General features: G+C 43.4%; 1 protein-coding gene and 1 long non-coding RNA gene across 3 annotated transcripts in view; one reads left to right on the top strand and one right to left on the bottom strand.

Moving 5' to 3' along the window:
* EFNA5 (ephrin A5) overlaps nucleotides 1-13,017 on the bottom strand; it is a 292,897-nt gene that overhangs the window by 227,416 nt on the left and 52,464 nt on the right. The window lies entirely within an intron of this gene.
* The window catches only part of LOC132659849 (uncharacterized), an 87,511-nt gene that overhangs the window by 29,358 nt on the left and 45,136 nt on the right, over nucleotides 1-13,017 (top strand). Inside the window, exon 2 of the long non-coding RNA XR_009600754.1 lies at nucleotides 1-13,017. This exon is cut by the window's left edge and continues 21,288 nt beyond it; it is cut by the window's right edge and continues 45,136 nt beyond it. This is a non-coding gene — a long non-coding RNA (uncharacterized LOC132659849).

Consider the following 13,017-nt stretch of genomic DNA (forward strand, 5'->3'; position numbering starts at 1 on the left):
TGGTAGGCATGAAACCTCTTTTACAAGAGCAAGCCAAAAGTGATAGCAGAAATTTACTTGGTTTGTACAGTTTTCCAGAGCGATGATTCCTGCCCATGGAACAAAGTGAGCTAATCTAGTTTTCATTGTTCGAGAGACAATGACCTTTTAAAGCAACCAGTGATAGGCTTATTCCTCAGTTTACGAAAAGACTATCAGTTGTTTAGCAGCATCACCAGGACAAGGTGATTTTATAAGGACTAATTCAGGTACTCCTTTCTCAAGGTGAAGCACGCATATTTCTCACAGTATAGTGGACACGAACCAGCAGTATTCTGCATAAATGCAATAAAATTCAGATGACCAATAAATCTTGAATAAGACATTATTGGAGAGCTAAGTCTCTATGCGAGAACCGCTGTTCCCGGTCACTAACACTAATCTTAATTTTCTTTTTTTTTTTTAAACTGGACCAATTTCCCTTTCGAAAAGTCAGCAGACAAAGACATTGGCTGTGTGGATCTCATGCCGTGCTATCTCGGCAGCAATGTGAAATACACAGGAACTGGAAAGGAGAACAGAGGACTAGTTTCCGTGAAGGAAATAACTTAATTCAGTATTCTTCCTGCCCTAGAAGCATCTGTCCTCAGCCTTACTATATTAAGGAGAAAAAAAAAAAGAAAGAAAGAAACATGGAGGAGGGAATAGGGATATGAATGAAACGCACAAGAAAGAAATAATCTAGAAATTTTTTTAAATGAATATAATTAGTGCAAGTTGCAATCCGCCGGAACACAAATCTGTTTAAGTCTACCCGCCTCACTCCCAGGCTTATTAAAATTGAGGAAGAATATCTGGGGAAGGAGTTGGGCATGTCTGTGAATTTTTTAAACACCCTAGATGATTCCGATTGGTCATCCTAGGTTAAAGCCGCATATCTATTCAAACCACAGTAGTCCACTCACTGGATCACAAGCTCCTTTATTTGGTCAACTAACTTCATGGAGTGCTTTGTTGAGAGGTATTTCGATAGGCCCACTGGCCCCGAAATGGGTTCAGACTTTGTTCTAAATCTCTCACCATCTACAAACGGGTGTCTCCTTGTTCACAGGCACCTGCCAACCAGCGACATAATGATAGTGATCTAAACTAGCAGAACTAGTTAATTCTTCATGACTGCTTGCTTTCGCTCAAAGAGAGCCACAGGGCGAAGGGACAGCGTTTCCACTGGGAGGAAAGCCATGTGGGACAAATTAGGTGCCGCTCTAAGATTTAAAAGCTGGGGGGGAAACAGAGCTAACTGGAGGCAGCTGTTAGGATGTGGTTCCTGTGTTTATATTCTTCTCCTTCCCCCCTAAAGCCTCTTATGGGTATTAGGCAGGAAAGCATGCATAAGACCCTTTGGGGAGAGCAGGCGCTCTTGACTCTACGTGGGGCCGCAGACCATAACTCAGCCTGTCTGAGACCCAAGTTACCTGCCAGAAGAAGGCAAACTCTGGGAAACCCTCACTTGATAATAAAAAAAAAAAAATCTTCTAACTAAATATAGCCATATAGTAGAAAATTGAACTGCTGGAAGATAGCAGTCATGATAAGGAAGAGACACTCTGCAAGAACAATAAATCGGAGCTAACTGGAGATTTAAGACCGACCTACCAGTCTGCAAACGGTACTTCCTGTTGCTGCTGTGACCTCTGCCCTCCTCTCCCCCAATTCCACCTTCAAACTCTCAACCCAGGATTTCAGCATGGCTCATTGCCAGCACCTTCCTCCTTTCTTGGGTGCAAAAGTGGTCCTGTTGATCCATACATATTTCAAGAGGCTTTGACTTTCAGCTTCAACTGAGAAGTAATGTCACATACTATTTAAAACAACACAGAGAAAGTATTGTCCCTCCAAGCACCTCCCTTTCGCCTGCCTGCCCTGACCTCCCTTCCCTTCAATATTGTCCTCAATAAGGGGCTTTCTTTCCTCCGAGTACAGCCAATATGGGGAACCCAGAGGAAGCGGGGGGAAGGGAAGGATTTCTGTTTCTCTTGGCACTGAATGAAATGGTTTTCCAGGGGAAAGCATATCGCTCCTATTTTAATAAAACTCCTGCTTCCTATACAGTATCACTCGGGTCGCTTCAAGGTGGGAAGGCTCTCAAACGCAGAGACACGCGCGGGAGGCTCCACTTGTGGGCAGTAAACAACACAGCCCCCAAGCTTCAGGTCCACAGAGCGCGCAGGCCCTCCATCCCACGCCCCAGCCCCTCAACACGGCAGCCTAGCGCTGCCGTGTGCCAAAAATAGCTGCTGCAACAACTTAAGGCAATGACGTCACATTTTACTTTTCAAAAAAAATCCTCTTACTTTGCCGAGCTCTAGTCTTATCACCTGGGTCATAATGAACATCCATCGAAAGGGACTCTTGCTGGCTCCCAGGACTGGCTTACCCCTGAGCTTTACTGCAGCCAAGAGTACAGACTAGAACAGCGTTGGTCTTAACACTTAAAACAGCTTTGACCTTCCCACTGGGGGGTGAATGAGCAAATGAATCCCTTTGATTCCCAGAGGAAAACGTTTATTCCTTCCTCCCTCCCTCCCATCCATCCATCCATCTTCCCGTTTTCTTTTTAATTGCTCTGGATACTTCAGCCCCTGCTACTCCATCCCGATCGGAGACACACACACACACACACACACACACACACACACACACACACACACATGGGCATGTACGACGTGCACACGGGGCCAGCAACGTGCTGTGGCAGAGGTTTTACCTGAACCACACACTGGCTCTATGACTTTGGCCAGTTCCATAATATCTTCAAAACTTCAGTCTTCCCCTTCCCTAAAATCAAGATGATAATTCTTTGCTCAGAGGACTAGCAAGTCACGGCCCAGCACAGCAAGAACAGGCACTTTATAAATATTAGTTTCTACCTCTTCACCTCTCCCCAAGCACAGTGCACGAACATTCTTTAAATATCGACTTTACAGATCAATGAATGGGGAAAGGTATCTTCTGGGGGTTGCTGTCACTGGGGACAGTGCCCAGCTTTTTCTCCAGTGCCACTTTTTCCTAGGTAAGCACTTCTTACCCTTTCTTTTGTTGGTCTGTACTCTCATATCGTTAATAGATTGTTATTTGCTTTGCTTTTCTGATCTTGCATAAAGGTTAAGAGAGCCAATATACTGTAACCACATTAAAAATAGATGCCAATTTTAAACAAAACTATAAACGTAGTTATCCTGTCATTAGCCTTGACTTTTAAAGCTATGTTTGAAATGTTATAAATGTCCTACAGCGGTGAAAAGCCGATACAAAAGTTTATGTCCTAAAAGAGATTGTCCGCAAGTTCGAATAAAACCATCTTTGAATAGACTGCTAGGACTAATAACATGTTTCAGCACATTAGGAGGAGAAATGGAGGAGGCCTGTGATCTTCCCTGACCCCCGGGAGGGAAGCACATGCGCACACACTTGAATGAAGCAGTGAGCAGGCTGGCCGGCTCTCTCCTGGGGGTGCCACTGCGCTCATCTCTTCTCCGTCTCCAAACATTTGCAGTAGAGTTGGAGCCCAGGTAATCGATATCTTAAAAAAACTGTTTTAGGACAAAACTGTCTATTTCACTTTCTGGTCATTTAATGTACAAACTTTTAAAACTAATGATTCCCCTCACCCCCACCCCGGGGATTTCAGATTTTACTAACCTATAGTACAAAATAATAAAAAATAATCTGTTGTGACATTTAAAGTCAATACTCATCATGACAGAGACTGTGATACCTGGAAGCTGAACTTGCATCTTTTCAGCTGAAAATTCAAAAGTTTGCCTTCTTTTTCTTCTTCACCTCTCAACAAAGTTTTTGTGGGGGAGGAGGAGAGTCGGGGTGGGAACACAGGAGGGCAGAAAGTAAAATATAAATGAACCTTCGGTGTCAAAAAGGGGCCTCGCCAGGCTTAGCACGAATGGCCCTTATCTGGGAACAGACCAAGAGCGGACAAGCACACTCACCCCTGGAAGCCTTGCCTCCCTAACAACTCCCCAGTAACGGTCTCCCAAAGCCGCCACCTTCACACTCAGCTGCAGATAAGCTGTCAGAGCCTGCAAGTCCACGCCATCTACGATCCAATTTCCCTGAGTTTTGCTCACAAATTTCCCTGAGTTTTTATTTTTGTTTTAATTCAGCCCATAAGAGGAAAATGGCGTTCAGCAAAGCCAACGGGAACACAGACCCAGCTCTTGCCTGAAGAGGGCTGGCAGCGTGCTACTGAGTGCCACAGCGGCTCACTCAGAGGCAGGGCTTGCACTTGTAATAGAGAGCGTCGCTTGCACCGAAGCAAAGGCTCCAGAAGCTAAGCGTCTCCTGTCGGCCTCCAGGTACCTTGTCTGCGGCTCAGAGGACCCACCATTCAGCCCAGTCCTCAGACGGCTGGACACCCCGCCCCCAGGTCTGTGGCTCCGTCTGCACCCCTCTTGAGCAGCTATGATTAGGAGACTCCATCGAGTCAATGACACAACACAACCAGGGCGGACCCCCAGCCTGCAGCCTCCTCGGCGATGTCAGCTTCGGGCCGCGTGCACGGCCGGAAGACCCCCTTGGACCGCAGGCTGCCCTCTGCCTCCTGGAGACCTGCATCCAGACGCTGGGCCGCGCACAGGACGGTCTTCCAGCCTGGCTGTCCCGCTGAACGTGCCCTCAGCAAAGCCTCCTCCTTGTCCCCCGCCTGCCTCTGCGCCCGACGGCCATGAGCACGGGGGTCCCGAGAGGGGGCTCCCTGCACAGGACACCAGGGTTCCGGGCCCGGCCTGGCCGGAGGAGTGGGAAAGGAGGCGCTGCCAACCTCCCCCGGGGCGTCCCCCGCTGCTGGGGGGACCCGGCCACGCTCCCACAGGGCACCCCGTCCTCAGAGGGCAGCGGGGCCGCCGTGGCACAGCACCCCCTTGTCTGCAGGGCCGCGGGCCCCCCGCGCCAGGCTCGGCTGATTCCAGAAGTTTGGCCAAGACTTCAGTCTGTCAGTGTCCATCCGTCCAGCCAACAGATAACTTCACTGGAGTCTAGAAAGCTCTTCTTAAATTAACCCCCCACGGTGCCGTCTCTCCCGGCCCGACGCTGGCTAACTGGGCACCCAAAGCCTCCCGGCTCCCTTACACAGGGAGTCCTGGGCGTGACAGGCCTCCTCTGACACACGGATGGCACGCGTTCAGTGCCCATCTCTATGCAGCTACGATAACTCACAGAAGAAAAAACTGTCAAATAATCCAGTGGCTATTCAATTAAGTAAGCAGGACACTGGAAGGACCAACTGAAAGTACGCTGTCTAATTAAAAGGGTGTCATCTCCAAATGTATAACAAAAGGTGCCTGGGTGTTACGCTCAGACGACGGTGTCCTTTTTAATGCCAGCCTTGGGTACCCGCAAAGCGGGGAAAGCAATGCACATTTACTATCGATAATTTGCATTCCTGTGATCAACAGGCGCAATCCGTCATCACGAAAATTACCCAGAAAAGTGGTCATTAAAACTAACTGTCTGCCATGCCAGCCAGCCTGCCCTGCCCCCCACCCCCACCCCGTCTTCCCTGGCCTCCTTTGCTCTCTCTGCCCTGGTTATTAACATGAGTGGCAGGAGTAGTGGATTCACGTCGAAATGAGAGAAAATAATTCCTAAGCCGACAAAGGGCTTGAAACCCGGCAAGCGCCCCAGACGCTGAGCCACGCCACGCGGGGGAAGCAACATCGCCCCAGCCCGCCGGGGGCCCCCAGGCTGTGTGACTGCAGACGCCTCACCTCCTGTCCACGGCGCCCCCGACAGTGCTCAGCAGAGAGGAGGGGTCCCTGCGGGAAGCAGCTCCCCCTGAATCGCTCTGCTTCCCAGAGCCACGCGCCTCCAGAGAGACGGCCGTCCGCCTGCCACCCCAGCATCCCTCCAGCCACCCGGGTCCCTGCCGGCCGGCGATTAACACCGGACGCCGGAGCCCTGCCTCTTGAAAGGTCGCGATAACAAATCCAATTTACGATTCTCAAAGGGATGAAACCCAAAAGGTGGGAGAGTCTGCACAAGTGGAAAAAAAAATGTATTATCGTTTTAATTTTATTCATCAACAAGATCACCTCTCATTTAAGAAGCCAGCCTAGATAGCACTGTTCAACAGACTGCACAGGGTAGGGGCGGGGGTGAGGGGGGGTACTGCAAGGAGGTGGGGGCCCTGGGGGGCGGGGATGCCACCTGTCCTTCAGAGTCGAACCCGAGTTAGATTCTCTCCCATTATTTGCATCCTTAAAATAGTCAGATAGCAAGAGGTTCAAAGGGACACAAAGCAGTATCGTAGAGCCGCCTTCTTTCAAAGGGCCGGAGCAGCGATTCCAAGAGTTATTCAGGTCACAGAGAAATCACACTTCTTTATGCATCTCTAAAGAACTCAGAGTTTTCCATTTTTATTAGCATTATTATAATATCGAAGGTTTTCAGGCATATCATGAGAGGAGCATTTACAGAGAAATGCTGGAGCAGGCCAACCGCCTCCCGTTCTGAGCTTCCAAAGCCCGGCAGACATTTTGAAAAGCCTAATAAACACATTCAGTGGCAGGATCGTGTTAATTTACAGATACATCCAGCCAAACACTTCATGGGAAGAAGCAAATGACCAGTTATTTTTGTTAGCCTACGAAGACGCCAACCCCGATGTTTTGTCTATAAAGACAAATTTTTTTAGGACTAACCCTCCATTTATAGAACTGTCATGTTATTGAATTGTTACAAAAGCCTCTTTCTTTTTTTTAATCCCTTCTTAAATTTTGCTCTTGAAAAACGAGAGTTTCTTTTTATTTTTTTTATGCATGTGATGTCAAAGTCCCATGGTTCCGATATAAATTCCATGAACGCTGGAAAAAAAACGAATACGATCGTGTCACCAACTGCTCCTTTTATTCACGTGTCCCCTGCCCTCCGCCTGGCACTCTTTGGGGCAGCCCTGATCTTCCCGTTAGAGGCACTGAGGCTTTAGGCGCAGATTCAAAGGCGGGAGACCAAAAAGGTCATAGAGCAAGCCGAGAATATTCCAGCAACGCAGGTTTCGATCTTTGCTATTTCAGGGCTATTCCCGCTGAGCCTCGCGTGCCAAGAATACCGCTGGTGCTGCTCAGAGACGCTCATGATGACTCAATGGAGAATCAGGAGACCTGGGCACTTAGCTATGCGCCTGTTCCCAATGATATTCTGTCTCAACTCATCTCCATCCTCATAGAAACATGAAAGTCGGGCAATGACAGATATGAAGCCCAGCATGAGCTGCCTGGCAGAACTCTGCCTAGCAACACAGCTTCATCACTCCACCGCGCGTATGAGGCCAGAGTCCGCGGGCAAGAATAATGACACAGAAGCTGAGCGGGAGACGCCATGGGTTAAGGAGAAGGCTGCAAAAATCACATCGCAGAAGACAATGTCTGAAGCAGTCTTATCCTCAATCCGGAAGTACAAATGCAACGTTGGTAGACATCTTAACCCACAAGGAAACAAATAGTCAGTGGATGCCTTTGTTGCTATGTAAAATCGCATGCTACCTGCAGAAACCTAAAGGTTGTAATCATTTCACAGAAGTCAACATAAAACGATTTGCTCACATCTTGACTTAAGCTTGACCCTGAGCGCAGAAAAAGGGGGCTGAGCGTTCAAATCTTGTACACAAGTACACTATATTTCCTTTATTCTGTTTCATTGATAGGTACGTGTGTCCAGAAGATTTGGTTTTTCTCTTGTTTTTTGTGTTTTTTTTTTCTTTAAGAATTCCAGATTCTGATTGCAGATATGTGAATAGGAAAGACACAGAACATGAGCTTACTTTTTATTTTCAGAGAGAATATGGCTTTGTGCTGCTGTAGTCACACTGAGTTTGCATTAGTTCCAAAGATAAATATTGGTGAGTGAGCAAGATGGGTGTTGCTTAGCCTTGGAAAGGAATTAAACTAGGTAGTTTAATGCAGCCTAAACCCACATCCTTGACCTAAATTAGTAACCAAAAAGCACTGTAGAAGCAACCAAGGAGTGAATAAATGTGCAAGGAGCAGTTATTTGAAATCATTTTCTCTGCCAGAATTCATTTAAAGAAACTGAATGGGTAACTGCTTCAGAACCCAGGGATGCAACAATTCTGACAACATTCCAACCTGACATTAGCATAGGACAGGAAGTAAGGAGTTAGGGATGATTAACAGATAGATATCCTTCAGATGTTTCTATTCTTCTCAGAAATTAACAAAGAATTTTAACATAAAATTCACACATATGAAATATCATCATTCAGTAGAGAACCTCAAGTTATTTTTGCTATGCCATATGTTATATATAAACACCTACATGAAAATTATTTCAGGTTCCTAGACTAGAACTATGTTTCTCTTATTTATTTCCTGTATTTCTAAGTAAATTGCACTAACAAACATGAACCTTGATTAATCATAACTTCCATGATATGTATAATGAGTTATATAGCAACATAATGAAATTGCCCAGAATCAGAAAAATACATGAATCACTGAGGAATGCCTAACAAGGCCATCTTCACTACGACACTCTGGGCTCTTAAAACCAGGAAAGCCTCTGTGTTTCAGAACACAGAATCATCAACAGCCCAAGCAAGCGAAAAATCGGCCCAGAAAGTGAACATTGTCTTTTCAAAACAGAATTTGAAATAACTGTTTTAAAAAATAAAAGCTCATTCAAAATATTTACCTTGATTGGCCCCTCAACCTAACTGGTAACCGTTGAGGTCCACACGGAATTAGTACTAAAAAGTTAGCAAGGAGAGCGTGTTCTTTGTTCAGTCAGGATATAGATGCAAGGAGAAGGGCTTACTGCAACGCACAGGGAAGACCTGGAACAAAGCTGTGAGCAGCTCTCCAACAGAAAGGCCTGAGTTGTGATATTCCCGTCAGCCACTTTATTAATACAGGGGGAGCCTACTTAATGAACTGCTGAGAACCGAAGAGAGCCACTCTGAGAATACATTTTGTGTTTACCAGACTGTAAAATCTGCAGCAAGATCCCAGAATCCTCTTAGATGAATAAAAGTTAAAGGAAATAACCTTCTAGATAATACAAACCCAGTAGCAAAACAGGGAATAAAACAAATTGTTTCCAAATAAAATTTCTGAAAGACTCACTGCTTTGGCAAAAGCCACAGAATTTGCTTCCTCATCTAGAAACAGTTATAAAGTAACACAAACAACCAAAGATAATTTCCTAAAAGACTTGAAACCTTATAACTTTAACCATTTTCTTTTGCAATTAAAAAAAATAAGAAAGATGAAGGTAAACCTTGGGAAAGGCTGTGATTTTGTTTCTTTCATTAACTCAGCAATATAAACTTGAATTATATCACTAAGTTTATTTGCTAGTTTCTCATTTCTAAGTGTCTTATACTAATAAAAATAAAATCTCAAGTGTTTTATAAAAGTAACAGGCCTGGAAAAATTGCTGAGGGTATCTTTTTTAATATCATGTAAGTTTCTTTTTATTTTCATGCCTTTGGGGCTGAAGAAATGACATTCAAGTTATTAACTATAATGTGACCAGTGTAATTACTACCACAAAATTAAAATAAACGTAATCTTCAAGATGGTTCAAGTTTCCTAAAAAGGAAGAAAGCACTGAAAATTCCCTATGAATTGGTGATTGGATGGCATAGTATGACCCTTGCTGAATGAACTTCTGTTCTCTATTTCTTCCTGACAGATCTCACTTCTACAGTGAAATAAATTAAAAACAGTTTCAACTGATTGATAGCTTTTTAAACACAGTGTACCTTGAAGGAAATCATTTACATAAAGTATTTCAAGAGTTACATTGCTAAGTTAAAAATCAAAGTAATGACCCCAATAAGAGATTCCTGAATCACTAAGTAATTTCAAATAAATGAAAAGAGAATGAAAGGCATTTTTCTCACTGGATGATAGACTCCTGATTAAATCTTCTTCTGACACGAAAGTAGGCCTTGTCGTTCTAACAACTCTTCATTTCAACGAAGGTCATCATGAAAAGAATGATTATCAAATAAACCCAATCAGAAAAGACCTCAAAAACTTTCAGGGCCTCCAATTCCTTAAGATTTCTAGGCATCCTGATTGACAGTCTTGTAAAACATAAGGGTAATTAAACTGACATGAAAATCATTACCCTGTATAAATCCTAAGAGCAGTTTATCTAACCTTTTGATCCTTAGAGAACGCACAGTCGTCCCAGCACCTGTTCTTAGATACCACCCTATGACCTTCATAAAAAGATTAACACCCAACTCTCACACCCTGTGTAGTTTACACACATAATCCACGACCCCCACAGTATCCTGGCTACACTAATTACACAGATAATGCTTCTTGCTGGAACCGGTTCAGGGCAACTTCAGTCCCATCCCTAGGCATGATGTAGAATGGGGTGGGACTTCCAGAAGGAAACTTGGCTATGGTGAAATGAAATAAAACTGTATTTTTAAGCTATGAAACACTGAATAGTTAGCATATTCACTTGGTGTTGACAGTATTCAAATTTCAAGTGGTTTCATAAAATCAGGCAGTGTTTTAAAGACTCTTAAATCATATACAAATTACTATCTAATGTAAAGTCTGTAATTATTTTTAAATTGCCACTGAAATGTACTTGTAAAAATAAATAAGCTAGTCATACATGAAAACACTTAGCTTTCCCTGGCCTCCTCCCAGGCAGAAAGGTGCACAGACCATTTATCATGTGTCCATTTATAATTCCACCTTATTTCGAAGGCAACACACATACAATCTTCAAGCACCTGCAGCTGATTCTAGATAAGGCTCTTTTCTCCAGTAAAGACCAGGTACACTCACATGACTTTCCTGTGAGGTTCCAATTGGACAGATATTCTCTCTCAAAAATCCAGTCGCAAAAAACCTGTTGAATATTTGCGTGCCATTAAATCAGGAAAGGCAAAAATCCCAGGGGTATGATCAACAAGCCTTATCCGGAAGTTATAACATGATGAACAGTATATTTAAATGTTTAAACAACTCTTTAACTTTTTAAAATGAGTGATGCAAACAAAAGGTCTATGTGCAGAGACAGCTCAGATTTTATTGCTGTTTTCTTTTTCTACACAGGATTTCACTTTATCTTGTTCTACTTTGAATGGAAACAAATTATTCAGAAGCGACGATGTTTCGATGTTAGAAAATACCTATGTCCACCATTCAAAAAAAAAAAAGTATCTCCTATATTTTCATGCAAAATGCATAGAGAAAAATGGCCAAGTCCTGCTTTCTAAAAAAATATTGCCACCAACCTCTCTTTCTTCCACTTAAAAAAAAATTCTTTAAAATGACAAGTAATCTCAAATATTAAGGGGCACCTGACTGACTTGTCAGGCTCAAGTGGCATATTAACTACACTCATTGTGGTACCATTGGAGCCTAAGTTTTTATCATTTTGATATCCCCTCCAGGGTTTCAATCTTCTCTCTTGGAGCTCAATCACGCTCTGTTCGTACATGAGGATGCAAGAGGATTTCTATTTAAAAATACATTGGGGAGGGGGGGGGTGTCAGGCACTACTGATTGAGAAGGCATTCTGTGATGATCCCTATTTTCAGTTAAAACGAGCACTTACAGTTTTGGATTTAACACCCCTGCCTTTGCAGTCAGACAGTCATTTAGCTGGAGTCAATCAAGCGTGTGATTAGAAATAATAACTCACAAGCAATGAATTCAAAAAGATTAGATCTTTGCCGAAATGCACAAGTACAGCATCCCATTATGCATCCTTTCCTCTCTGGTTTCTAGAGAGCAGACCAAAAAAAAAATTTTTTTAGCACTCTAAAAGCTGGCTTCTCTTAAAATCTAACTAATAACTTTTCTATTCCATGATCAGAAACCTCAGTCACTTGGAGATAAAACCAGCACAGGTCAGGGTATCTCTCCCATCTTTCCTTTTCCCCAGTTATGCCAAGAGCCATACACGGAATGGGTCAGAAACTAGACACACTTGTATCTTATTTATGCAGAATAAGAGAGAGAGCATGGCGAAAACCCAAGGATGGTTAACTTCCAAAACAAAAGAAAATCACTTTTAGAATTAGTCTTCACATTACATATCACTTCCAAATCTAATACTTTATTTAACTAAGGGCTTAAAGAGGTAATCAGAGAAACTGTGTTTAGATTAAATAAGCATGATATTGAAACCAATAACCCAAGTTCAATCAAGTCTTCCCATGTCAAACCTTTGATCAAGTCAAAAGGATTTAATTTCGCTGAGAAAGTTTAGAGAATTAAAGTGAATTATAAGATAATAATTATATTATGTGGCGCTTTGTTTTTAATCAGAGTGCATATAACTCATAGCCAACAACTTTAATAGTGGAGATAATGATTTCAAATGGCCAGAGATTGATAACATGGTGACTGATTTGCTTAGAATGTAACACAGAGTGGATGGGTTGATGCGCCTCCCCAGCCACGCTTGGAGTAGGCTGCTCCACCGCAGCACACACTCATGACACTGACATAATTCATACAAATGAGGAGAGCAGAGAGCAGCCTGGGATTTGACAAATTTCTGCAGATAATTCCCAAGGCTGAACCAACCACATGTGGGTAACTGAGAGCTAATGCAGTGTGGGGGATATATATTTGTCCACAAGCACGCTCTTAAAAAAATTAAAAAGTCAAAAAGCTCTTCTGTTTCTACATGTTAAAATTAAAAAAAAAAAAAAAACAGGAAGAGCAAGACTTGTTTCAGTTGCTAATAGAAAGCATTGCACCAGTGAAGAAATACCTTAACATGTGGAGCAGTTATTTGTACCAGTGCAAGCTCCTTGCCATCAAGATCCACTATACTCATTTATAGCCGTAGTCTTTACAAAGTGCCGCTGAGAAACTTAAAGGAGCCAGTGCTTTTTATTCAACAAGCACACTTTAGATTTTTTTTTTAAATCCAATTATTCATTTGGATGACTTTGGGTACTTTTGACTACATGTGAGAATAGCCAGATGTAACACTTTCGTTCTCTTTCAGGAGGCA

This window comes from Ovis aries, chromosome 5 (assembly GCF_016772045.2).
Source record: "Ovis aries strain OAR_USU_Benz2616 breed Rambouillet chromosome 5, ARS-UI_Ramb_v3.0, whole genome shotgun sequence".
In the NCBI taxonomy this organism is placed as follows: domain Eukaryota; kingdom Metazoa; phylum Chordata; class Mammalia; order Artiodactyla; family Bovidae; genus Ovis; species Ovis aries.